The 13,698-nt window shown below is 38.8% G+C and overlaps 1 protein-coding gene across 9 annotated transcripts in view; it reads left to right on the top strand.

Annotated features, from left to right (window-relative positions):
- RAB27B (RAB27B, member RAS oncogene family) overlaps positions 1-13,698 on the top strand; it is a 169,295-nt gene that overhangs the window by 129,810 nt on the left and 25,787 nt on the right. The gene's annotated exons all lie outside the window — the stretch shown is intronic.

Below are 13,698 nucleotides of genomic sequence, written 5' to 3'. Positions count from 1 at the left end.
TGTGTTTTTTGGTTCACCTGCCTTGTATCACCTGAGCGTGATGGACTTATGAAAAAAGAGTTGAACAGACATAATGACAAGTTGTGAATTAGAGGGAAAGGAAGCAGTGTCTTTTGCTAATGAACCTTATCTTTCTGATCAAATTGGGTGTATGTCATATCCATGTCTGGATGTGTGACTAAATGAAGGAATTGAATTAAAACACTGGCAGTGTATATCTTGTCCTGCACATGGCGAGTATTTTCTTTCTCTTCCTTTCTGGTCGTGCCTTATGAAATGCATGAAGTAGAGACAGACCAAAAACAATTCTAGTTTCTGCAGCAGAGAACACAATGGGAATATCTGTTTCAAGGTCATTTCCTGATAATGACATCTTCCAGTAAACTTGAGACATAGATTCAGAGAGGAGAGAAGAAACTGAATTCTATTCCTGGCTTAGCTGCTTTCATCTGTCTCCGTATTTACGGCACTTTTTTGTGGGAGGGGGGGAATGAATCTATTTATTTCAAAGGTTATAACAGTGTTGTGAGACGGAGGAGTTAAAAGATGAGGAAAACACGCCAAATAAGACTCATATGGAACTGATTATACAATGAACAGTTAGGTCATATCACACCACCAGTCTCTGCATTGGAGATTGATGTTGGGAAATTCCATCACAGTACAGATTTTGGCACTTAATTTTCTTCATTTATTCCTTCATTTAAAAAATTATTTTTGGCTGCGTTGGGTCTTCGTTGCTGCGCGTGGGCTTTCTCCAGTTGCAGCGAGGAGGGGGGCTACTCTTCGTTGTGGTGCACGGGCTTCTGCTTGCGGTGGCTTCTCTTGTTGCGGAACACGGGCTCTAGGTGCACAGGCTTCAGTAGTTGTGGCGCGCGGGCTCAGTAGTTGTGGCTCATGGGCTCTAGAGCACAGGCTCAGTAGTTGTGGTGCACGGGCTTAGTTGCTCTGCGGCATGTGGGATCTTCCCGGACCAGGGATCAAACCCATGTCCCCTGCATTGGCAGGCGGATTCTTAACCACTGGGCCACCAAGGAAGTCCCTGTTCTTTCAATTTCAATTGAAGCAAATCTTGCACACTATAATGTGGAGAGATCATGAATATACACAGATTAATGACTATTTCAATATATAAAAATGTAACCAATGTCCAAATCAAGATAGAAAAATCCTAATTCCCCAGAAGGTCCCCTCATGTATACTGTACAACCACCACTGCCTCCACCATTGCCCCACTCTCATTTCCTTCTTACTCCCCTCTCTTGTACAACCGTTCTGATCTCCAGCACTACAGATGAGTGTTGCCTGATCTTAAACTTCACATAACGTAAATGATGGAAGGGTTCTGTGACAGGCCCCCTCTCCTCATGCTCGTTCATGAAGATTCACCCATTTTATTGCCTGTAACAGTAGATTTTTCTCCTCCCTAGTGTTTTAGTTTCCATTACATGAATACACTACAATGTCTATATGTACTTCAATATTGGTGGACTTTTATTGTTTCCAGTTTGGATACAGTTTATTTGTGGGCTAGCACAAGGGCCTCTGTATTAACTCTTGTTCATTATCTCTTGAGGGGATGTAAATACTTACATCAGGAGGAGAGGAGGAGAAACTTTAAATACAATTCTGAATTTTTGAAGACACGCAAAAAACACACAGGACAATACAGACACTTTTGAAAGTCTCTTGCATGTAGCCGATGTTCAGTAAATGTTTGCTGAACTGTCTTGATGTTCTTTTTTCAAACTGAGGGTTTACTATGTTCTGGGTATTTTGACAATGTGGAGACAACAGTGGGACGGAATCTGAAAGCATAGTTATCATGGAATCAGAGACCATAAAGCTGCAATGGGATCTTAAATTCTTTTAATTTTGACAACTTCAATTCACCTAGAAGCATCTTTAGAAGTTCAACTAAACTTGAAATCTTAACATTCAGCAAAAAGTAGATGAGAAAGAACTCTTTAAGGCCCAGTGAATTTCAGAGAAAACTTGATGCTTGGCAGTCTGTAGCAAGTGTGGATTTGCTTTAAAAAAAAAAAAAAAAAGACATCCATGAAACCACAGTTTGAGTTATTCCAGTAGTTTGGAATTGGGTCTCAGCCCAGAATCCAAAGGATAATGCTGTGACAGCATCAAAAGAAATTGCAAGTAGTTTTCTCTAAAGACTATGAAAGAAGAAAAAAAAATGGAAACCAGATCAACTTCTTAATTTTTATTAATTCTCTTAGTGTTTTTCTTTTAATTTTATTATTTTTTTAAATTTTATTTATTTATTTTGGCTGTGTTGGGTCTTCGTTGCTGTGCATGGGCTTTCTCTAGTTGTTACTCTTTGTTGAGGTGCACGGGCTTCTCATTGCAGTGGCTTCTCTTGCTGCAGAGCACGAGTTCTAGGCACGTGGGCTTCAGTAGTTGCAGTATGTGGGCTCAGTAGTTGTAGCGCACGGGCTTAGTTGCTCCGCGGCATGTGGGATCTTCCCGGACCAGGGATCGAACCCGTGTCCCCTGCGTTGGCAGGCAGATTCTCCACCACTGCGCCACCAGGGAAGCCCCTCTCTTAGTGTTTTGTTAATTTTATGAAGTGGCCTGACGTTTCCTGACTCTTTTTCAGAAGTATCACAATGGGTGCTTTGCCATAAAGTGGGTTCTCTTCATGTGTATTACTGTTAGTGCACCTTCTTTTCATTGAGGGACTAGCCTTTATAAGCTCAGAATGATATATAGCTCTTGCTGGAAGTTTATAAAATCTCTTTTGTCCAGGCCAGGCCTATCGTTATCTCACATCTAACATTTTCACCTCTCTTTCTTCAGGCCACTTGCATTTGAATTTTTGGTAGCCTTTTGCCTGTGGCTTCTTTTGCTTCTGGAATCACATAATGCGAGTATGTCTTTATAAATTCTAGCTGTGAACGATTTGGTGTCTCCCCTTGACTCCTCACCATTTTACTGCATCTTTTGTCAACACACAGCTTTAGACTTAGTATATTAGTAAAAGTTCAGATTATTATAGATTTAATTAAATGCCACCAGTAAAAGGCAGAGTGGTTTTCCCAAGTCAATTATTTACAATAGCTTTTAGAATCTGAAGAGCTCAACAAATGTGGGCTGAGACCATTTACAATACAGATATTTAGGATGTGTTATGACATCTTTATGGCCAACTAGGAGCAAAATTCCAAGTGGGGAGTGATAGGGCCTTGGCTTTGTCCCCCGTCCCCCATCGTTTTTAGTGTCCCTCCATCTGCCCGTGGACCTTATTCTACTAAGTTTCTCTACTTTCCCATTCAGGAATTTCATTAATACAAATATGTCCTGTTCTGATCTTGTCCACCTTTTCATTATCCATTCAACAAAGTATGTTACATCTTTTTTTACCAGGTACACTGCTGATGAAAACTTGCATTGATGACAGTGGGAGGTAATGAGTTTAATGAGTTAACTTAGTCAACACTAAGAAGGGAGCTAGTTAATATATTACTTCCTTGGTGACTTCTTGCCCTAATACAGTTAACATTACTTCTTTCACTAGACTCATTATGAATGTCTGTTTCACCCTGATTTCATGAGGATTTCAGTCACTGTGGCTGGGCAGATGCTGGGGTCCAGGACAGTCTCAGTATACCTCAAAAAACAAAAACAAAAACAAAAACAAAACTGTCCACAGAAGCCACTTGTAGAGAACAACTATGGAAAAAAGATACGGGAACGCACAAGATACAGTTTGCATTTGCATCACACAAGGGAAGATCAACCATAAACCTTATTTTAAAAATATGTGGAGGTTGAAAAATACAACAGATAAATTAAGTAAAAAGTTTCCTAATCGTCCATAAGATGTCTATAATACAGGTTCTGAGGGTTTCAATGTAGCTGAAATTTGTCCACAGGCAGGCCTGCCTCCAGAGTCTAGTCCCTTACTGAGCAATTAATTTATTCTCTTTCCAAGAATCAAGCCCAAAGTAAAAACAGTGGCTCAGTAGCAAGCTTCATTCTTCAGTTTACATATAATATGAGTTATTTGCATGCTGTGGTGATAATGTTTTCTTGAATTTTCCTGAAATACTAGCCATTTTTATACATTTAAAACATGGTCTTGCTTTTACTTGAAGTACAGACTACTTTTATCATATATCCTCAGAAGTGGATATCCAAGATAGTGCGTTGCTCTATTAAGAACCTTGAATATGGGATGGTAGAAAGGAGGGCTTGAGCCAATGATTCTCTTGCATGAGATCCTCTGATATTGTGATTTGTAAGAAATATATATATTTGGTCATTCAGATGATCAAAATATATTTCTCATATATATTTGATGTTCATCCACAGTTCCTGGCCCACAACTCCCCAAACCCTTGAAATTTCCTAAGTGATAAGAACAATGGGACATTTTTTATTTGAATATTTGGTCTCTTGTCCTCAGCTCCTGTGCTTCAGAGCCATAAGGGCAAAATGGGTGTCTTGTTATTCATAACAAACTCCTTTCCACCACAACTGAGTTTATGTGAATGAGGTGACTTTTGGAAAGCACCTAAGGATGGTGCTGGATACCAAGGGGACCAACCATGAATAGGGGGTTAGAACTTTCAGTCTCTCCCTTGATTTGGGGGGAGGGGGTAAGGGCTGGAGGTTGAATCAATCACCAATGGCCAGTGAGTTAGTCAATCATGTCCAAGTAATGAAGCCTCCTTAAAAACCCAAAAGAAGGAGGTTTGGAGAGCTTCCAGGGTAGGGAATCATAATGAGCCCACATGCCACAATGCCTGGCCCCAAGCTCCATGAAGACAGAAGCTCCTTTGTTCAGGACCTCACCATATGTATCTCTTAATCTGGTTGTTGATTTGTATCCTTTAATATCCTTTGTAATAAATCACTAATCTAGTGAATAAGTGGGTTTCTTGAGTTCTTTGAGCTACTCTAGCAAGTTAACTGAACTCCAAGAGGGGACTGTGGGAACCTCTGATTTACAGCCAGTTGGTCAGAAATTCAGGTAACAACCTGGGTGTGGGATTCGCATCCTGAGTAGGAGGGGGTCGTTGGAACCTCCGATTTGTAGCTGGTTGGTCAGAAGCAAAGGGCTTGTGATTGGCATCTGAAGTGGAGGATAGCCTTGTGGGACTCAGCCCTTTACCTGTGGAATCTGATGGGTAGATAGTGTCAGAGTTGAATTGAGTTGAGTTGATTTCTCAGACACCTGCTCATGTCTGAGAATTGCTTGTTGGTATGGGGAAGGCTTCACGCACATAGACACACACCTTGGAATTAGGTCCAGGAACCCAAAGGAGATTCCCTCTTCAGTAATCTACCCTTGGAGCACTTAAATAAGACCCTTCCCAGCACCTCATCAAAATCCCCCATCACTTATTTTTCCTGGACATGGTTTTGAGAATCAAGGAAGCAGAGGTAGGTATTAAGCCTTTTACCCTCTTAAAAATAGGTATTAATAGAGTTGGAAACTATACATTCACCCATCAGAGTCTTTAGTTCTGTAGCTTTATACTCAACTTAAAGTTTTAGATTGGTTTCTTCTTAAGATACAAGGTAACTTTGTTGGTAAAGATACATTTTCTTATACAGAGTATTCAGGATTTTTAGTGCACAACCTGAAGCTCTCCAAGACCAGCAGTCTTTATAACAGAACTACACTAAACTAGATCTAACAGGGCATATATTAGTGCATCCAGCAAATATTTGTTGATGCCTATTTTTAGCTAGACCTCAAAGTGCACAAGGCCTGTAAGAATTCCGCCCCCCCGCAAGAGCTTGCATTCTAGAGGGGAAAGTGAGTGATAATAAACAAGAAGACAGATATCTGTGGGGCAGAAGCACCATTCAACAAATTAAAACAGGGTGATGCCATAGAAAGTGAATGGGAGCCTTCTACATTTGGGGGCCCTGCAAGATCTCTCTGACAAAGCAACATTTAAACTGAGAACTGAATAATAGTAAGGAGACAGCTTGTGAAAACCAGCAGGGGGAATCGCCAGTGCAAAGGTCCTAAGACAGGATGAAACTTGGCTCCTTCAAGGAAAAGAGAATTGGCAGAGAAGAGTCAGAGGCAGGTCATGCGGCACTTTGTAAGGCAGAAGAAGGACTTCGGATTTTTAGATTCAGTTTGATGCAATGCCATTGGCAAATCTTAAGTGGAACAGTTACATGGCCTGTATTACATGTTTAAAAGATAACTCTGCCTGTTATGTGGAGGATAGATGGGGGCAAGGCAGAACTGGAGGCATGAACACAAGTTTGGAGGCTCTTATTAGTTTCAGTGATCATACAGTTTGTTCAGATTAATATCCTTCTGAGAGTGAAAGGGGAGACTATTAATAGAATAGCGGGGAAAAACTGGGCCCTGCTGAGCATACCAGGACCTGTGGTTGCTGTAGCTCTTACAGTTGTTCTGGGAGGGTGAGAGTAGCAGAACCTGTTAGGTAACTTCATTTGATCCCCACAGAAAACTCTCTGTGCCCAGCGCACAGTAGGTGCCCAATAAATGTCTGTTGAGTGAGTGAGTAAATGACCGAATCTGGGAGAGATTAATATCCTTTCCTTATAAATGTTGCTGTGCTACAAGTATATTGTGAAGTCTCATTTTGATTATAAAAACCACTCTTTTTTCAATTTTTTTACATAATACCTCACTGTTGTTGCCCTTTAAATGTTTCTAAACCATCTCACACGTACTTCCATTTTCTTCATCTCCTCCTCTCTCCTGGGTTTAGTGTCCTACATACAGAGGTTCTGTAAATGTATTTGCTGCCGTAGTTTTATCAAAGGCAGGAATCCGAGAGGCATTGACAGTCTAAGCATCCCCAGGCAACTTTTTGATCTTTTCTTTGAAGCATCCTGTGCCATTTTTAATGCCCAATCTCAGAAGGCCTCCACCTGGGCAATCTGTCAGGGTTCGTTTAACAAGGCTGACAGTACGTGGTGCCCTAACATTCCACTCGCTCCTTTGACAGGGAACCCCCTCCTCCGTCCTCTTCTGTTCCTCCAGGAAATTAGTACCACCTTTTTCCCAGGTAAAGAAACCTAGGAATCGTGTCCATAAGACCACCTCCCACTCTTTACAGGTAGAGACGCTTTTGCATGCTGTATAACTTGCACCAAATTCTCAACATGAAATATTATCTTGCTCTCGTACTTTGATTTATGGACATAGAAAAAATTCAAACTGTTTTATTGTATAAAATTTGTATTATAAATTTTATATATTTCTGGCTTACTCCATTAATATTCAAAGCAGACATATCTTCTGACAAGGTCAAGTTAAATAGAGGACTGACTTTAGAGAGTGTATACACAGTCGTAATGATTCCATGCTTGATGTGCCTGCATGCATGTGTGTGTGTGTGTGTGTGTGTGTGTGTGCATGTGTGTATGCTTGAGCGTCTGTGTGCATATGTGCTCATTACAACCCTGCCCATCCTTTATAATCAATACCTGATGTAACCCAGTCAGTACTGTTATGCTGGAGAAAAAATATTCCAGCTTGTATTCTTATACTCATTCCTCATATTTTATCCTACGTATTTGAGATAGACTATATCATTTGCTGACATTTGTGATTATCCAATGATGACACCTTACCTCTAGCTGGATTTATAAAACTAGTTTCTGTTTCAGATCCTAGGGAAATTCAACTCCTTCAGATGACGTTGGAAGATTTCAAGGTGTATACTATGATAGTCCCACCCTTTGCTTAATTAGGGGAAAGACAAGGAACTTAGTATTAACCTCTGTTCGTCATTATGTAAATATGAACTAGAAGATTAGCTGCTGAGTAACATTATCAGAGTAGAGGAGAGCCAACTTTATCCTAAAATATAAACCCCCAAATAGTCACCCACGTTGGTGTGTATATTCACCTTAATATATTCAACAGAAATATTTAGAAAGAACAAATGTGGAACTTCTCTGTTTTGCTATTCTATGTAACTAGAAGTTATACTCCTGAAATTTAATATGCAAGCATTTAACTTTCACAATTTTGTCTCTTATTGTAATAATAGAATCTACCAAAATGGGCACAGATTTCAGCAGGAAAACCTTTAGTTTAACTATAACAGAAGCCCCCGCTTGCAGTTAAAGTTACTGGAACTGTAAGAAACAAGACAGTGAAAGCAAGATATTTGAATTTTCCTTTTTAAAAACTTGATGGAAATTATATAAGAAGAACATTCTTTGATGTGGCAGAAATTGATTGATTGCCAAGGATTTCTTCAAGACACAGACCTTCTATAAACTAGAAAGTGTCAGATATAGCAAATGTATTCTTCATGTCAGATAGCTTACTGTGATTTTTTTCCACTAAAATGCTAACATTTATGTTTCAGTATTTTGACTTACTATAGTAAATTATGATATTTGTCCTTTTGGCCAAAAATACCAGAAAGTAAAATGTAAATCTTTAATGGACAATGTAATCATGTTTTTCCTTGGGCAGGAGTGGATATCAGGAAGGTGATTTTGCAGAAATGAGATACAATGTAAGCCAGTCTGTGTTCTCCCAGCCTCCCATGAGCTTTCCTCTCATTTTAGGTCAAATCTGGAAAATACAGACCAAGCTAATTTCATAAGAGCTGTCTTATCACAAATGCTAGGTTATTAAAAGTCCAACTCTCCGCCCTTATTTCTTTGCTAAAACCGTGATCCTTTTACAGTGAAAACACTTACTATGGCTAGGAGCTATCGAGAGAGTAAGTTTCCACACGGAAGTCCCTTTTTCGGTTTAAGGAAAAGTTAACCAAAGGCATAATGCAAAATTCTGAGGAGCAACCTTTTCATAAGTGTCGTTTCAGCAAACCACTCACACTTTTGAACATTTCATACCTTTTCTCAGCCCCAAATTGTTATTAACCAAAAAATGTTCACCTACTGTAAAGTTAAAGAATATTGTAGAAAGGAGAAGCACACGGCCGTTAGGACTCTCTGTTGTCAGAACCTTAGCGGGCTCTGAGCAAGGCACTAAATAAGCTGCCTTCTGCTGTGTTCTGATTAGTCTTTAAAATGCACCAAACAGCAGGAAAAGGAGGGCATTGCTATAAATGTCTTTGTGCCAATGACGACTTTTCTTTTCCCACCAGTAACAGCTGGGGGTGAAAGTTATCCAATTCAAAATTATAAATATTTGATATTGGAAAACGCTAGGTGAGTTTAAGACATGGTTAGTTGATTAGGTTACCGCCAAGAAGTAAACAATAGACTCATTAAAGTTGTAATTAGTCACTGTTGACATATTGTATTTTTAATCAGAGCTCCATCAGGGGATAAAGTGGCTGAAATAATCTAGTGCTTTGTTAAAGAGAAGTAAGACCGGCTTTTAAAAATGCAGCCATGCCTTTTCCTTGGGATTTCTACACCACCTTTGTTCTGAGAAATTTGGTGACTTCATGTTAGGCTATAAAGTGACCCATGTTAGTTGATTAATCATTTTGTGTTTTGTTACATTGTGTCATCAGTCAAAACATTTTTTAAGGTTCTCTGCTTCTTGGAAAGTCCAGAGTGAAAGGGAATTCATGGTGACTGAATGCATCAAGCCAGGTATTTTTACCTACTTAGAGCTGCAGATAAAGACCCTAAGAATAAGGGGTTAAGTAATTTGCCCGTGACCACATGGTTGGCAAATAGCTAAAACTGAACTTGTAAACAAGGGCTATGGACCCCAACCCTTACCGTTACACCTCTTACAGTCAACACTTGATCCTGCACATCCCACCGCATCAGCCAAGGCCCCCAGAAAGCTGCTTCTGCTTCCGTCTGAGCCACGTTTCCTGTAGCCAGGGCTCCACGGTGCACATGCTGCTTCCAGGACCAGTGCATGTTCTCCTCATCCCAATCCCTCTCTCTCCCCTTTCCCCGTCAAACTCCAGCTCTCATCCCACCTCCTCTATGAAGCCCGCTTGATTACTTCCGGCCCCACCTGCATATCCCTCTTTATGAGTTTTTCTCTCTCCTCTGAACACCTATCAGACTTCGAGCCCTAGATTTTCTGATGTAGACCTCATCTCAAATAACTTATCAGAGAAAAGGACTGAACATTTGTTCATTTTTCTCCCCAACCACATAAGGGTTAAGAACCACGTGGAATAGCTTTTAAAATTTTTTCTATTCAGCCTCCGATCATATCTATTGCAGAAATAAAATTCCGATTTAGAAATTTCAATTAATATACGCATCTACATAATGTGGAAAGAGCCCTCGTGAGACAAATAAGCACTTTCTTTGGACTAACTCCATTCTTTGTAGATGCAATCTCTCTTTTCCCCGCATTTATTAAGCTAATAAAATGCATCTTGTTAAATATTGGCTAAAATAATGACCAGCCAACATTCTTTTCCTAAAGAGGCCTTGGACTTTTTATCTGTCTTATTCTTGGAATTGTATGGCTCTGGGAGTTATCTAGAATTATGTTTAAGTGAGAAAATTGTAATAATATGGCCCTCATCTTATTTTCATAGATATTTGCCTGTGAACTCCTAGATGCTATCTAATTTGGCTTCCTCACATGTCAGAGAGGCAGACTTTGTGGGCAGATATTTTGATTAGTATGTCCTTTCTCAGATATTGAAGCAAAGCAGTAGAAGTGTGGCATGAGTTTCTCAAAGCAGCAGCCAGCTGGAAAATGAACCCAATCTGTAAGATTATTAGACCAAAGTCTGAAAACTTAGTAAAACATCTTATTCAACAAACATCTCTTTAACTTAAAATCATGTCTTTTTTAATGTGAAGGCGTGGTTTAAGAGTAGAGGGTTCAATTTACATATATACACTTAATGTCCTTTCATATATCCCATAACTCTACAGAGAAAAGAGATGTATTGACCGCTGACATAGAGGATGACATGTCCTTGTCCTGATAAGGGAAAGGAACACTCCTGTGACTGGTGCTGGTTGGCCCATTGAGCAGAGGTCTATAGTGGGAAAGGACCATCTTTCCAACCAGCCACTATCTTAGGAAAAGAGATGTCTTTATGAATGTGGTCCACTCTGCTCTTCTATTAGCTATAGGATGGGGCTGAGGTTACTTCCAGATTAGAAATCACTCATTGGCAGTGAGGAGTCTCTGGGCTAGGAGGTAGGGCAGTGGTTCTCAAAAGTGGCTGCATATTGGAACCATCTGGAGAGCATCAAAAACTACTAACACTTTTGTCTCACCATCAGGATTCAGATTTACTTGGTTTGGGATGTGGCCTAGGCATCAGGGAATTTTAAATGCAGCCAAGTTTGAGAACCACTAAATTGGAAAAACCTATTTTCTGGTCTTGCTGATAGATTTCAGGAAGGCTTTGACCTCTTTGTGTATACTTACTAATCTGATTTATTGCATCACAAGATTTTCCAGCCTGGAAGAGATAAATCAATAATATGTCAAAGATTCTTTCAATACAAGGCTTTGCAGAATTTCAGGGATTTACTTTTTTATTCTTGCTCCTGGCTGAAGTTCTGGAGAAAAGAACCTAGGAAAGCGTTTGCTGAAACGACACTTATGAAAAGGTTGCTCCTTTACAGGCCCTTTCCGTTAGGTTGTATGTAAGAGGGTATTGTTTGAATACACAGGACACTTACTAGGAAGTGGTTCCATTGTAAACAAGTATTAATTGACACCTAGCTAGAGGAGCTAAGCCCAATCAATTATTTTTAATATAAAATATAGTATTCTTACACTGTTAGGTTTTTTAAATAGTAGCTTTATTGAGATATAATACATATACCATAAAATCCACCCTTTTAAAATGTATAATTCAGTGGGTTTTGATATATTCACAAAGATGTGTCACCATTAATGTCTAAATCCAGAACATTTTCATCATTTCTTCAAAAAAACCTCATGCCCATTGGCCATCACTCGCCACTCTTCCTCTCTGCATCCCCTGACACATGCTAACTTACATTCTGTCTCTACAGGTTTGCCTATTCTGGACACTTCATGTAAATAAAATCATAAAATATGTAGCCTTTCACCCCTGGCTTCTTTCACTTAGAATAATGTTTTCAAGGTCCATCTGTGTTGTAGCATGTATTTGTACTTCACTCCTCTTTATAGCTGAGTAATACTCCATTGTATGGATACATTCATCCACAGATGGACATTTGGGTTGTTTTCAATTTTTTGTGTGGATGCATGTTTTCATTTCTTTTGGATATAGACGTAGGAGTAGAATTGATGGGTCTTAGGATCACTGTACATTTAACTATTTGAGAAAGTGCTAACCTGTTTTTCAATGTGGCTGCACCATTTCACATCCCCACCAGTAATATGGGAGGGCTCCATTTCTCCACATCTCCACTAGCACTTGATGTTGTCCCTATTTTTATTATAGCCACCTAGTGGGTAGAAAGTGGTATTTCATTGTGGTTTTGACTTGTACTTTTCTAATGATTGATGCTATCTTAGCATCTTTTCATGTGTTTATTGGCCATGCGTATAAAATCTTTGGAGAAATATATCTATTCAAATCCTCTGTCCATTTTTTTAAATTGGGTTGTTAGTCTTTTTATTATTGAGTTGTAAGAATTCTTTATATAGTTTGGATTCAAGTCTCAAATATGACTTGCAACTATTTTCATCCCAACTGGGGGTTGTATTTTTACTTGTCTCATGGTGTTTTTTGAAGAAAAAGGTTTGAAATTGTGATGAAATCCATTTATCTATTTTTTGTTACTGGTACTTATGGTGTTATATCTAATCACTGTCCAATTTAAGGTTATGAATATGTACTCCTATGTTTTGTTCTAGGAGTTTCATAGTTTTAGCTCTTACATTTAGGTCTATGATCCATTTTCTGTTAAATTTTATATATGGTATAAGGCAGCAGTCCAAATTCATTCTTTCGAATGTGACTGTCTAGTTGCCACAGCACAATTTGTTGAAAAAACTATTCCTTCCCCATTGAATTGTCTTGGTCCCCTTATCACAAACGACCATAAATGTATAAGTTTATTTCTAGACTCTCAATTTTATTCCATTGATCTATATGGCTACTCTGAGGCAAGTGCCACACTGTATTGATTACTATAACTTTGTAGTTAGTTTTGAAATTGAGAAGTATGAATCGTCCAAATTTGTTCTTCTTTGATCAAAATTATTTTGGCTATTCTATGAATTTTAGGGTCGGCTTGTATTTTCTGCCAAAAGGCAGCTAGATTTTGATAGAGGTTGAGTTGAATCTGTATGTTATTGGGTTATGTTAAAGATTAAATGTGTTAATCCTTAGTACTTAGTCCTTAGAGTAAGTGACTGATATATAAGAAGGCAATATAACTCTTGTTAGATATCACCATGTTATCATTTGAATTGTCTCAAGTAATCCTTTCTGTCTGATACTTTTGTATTTCATACTGCAATTGTCTTCTGTGTGGCATTTTTCTCTTCATAGTCACAAATTGCTTTCCTTGGTAAAAATTATTATATTTATATGAAAATTATGTTAATTGGTAAAATCTATTAGAATTGCCTGAGTGTAATTCTTACCTGTCTGGAGAAGCAGTCATAAAATCCTACATTGTAACATTGTAGAGAAGCATCTGTGAAGTTTCTCATTACTATTTTGGAATTTCATGAAGTCTTAAACTTAAGAATAATATCTACAAATACTCTTATTCCAATCCATAAAATAATTATTTTCCCATTGGCTTAATACTCTGTAAATTGGACTAGAAGCCAACTTCTGCCTATGTTTTCCTCTAGGAGTTTTA

Source organism: Balaenoptera physalus (assembly GCF_965194825.1).
Source record: "Balaenoptera physalus genome assembly, chromosome: 12".
NCBI lineage: Eukaryota > Metazoa > Chordata > Mammalia > Artiodactyla > Balaenopteridae > Balaenoptera > Balaenoptera physalus.
Note: the sequence above shows the minus strand (reverse complement) of the source record. Positions and strands in the feature narration are given on the sequence as shown.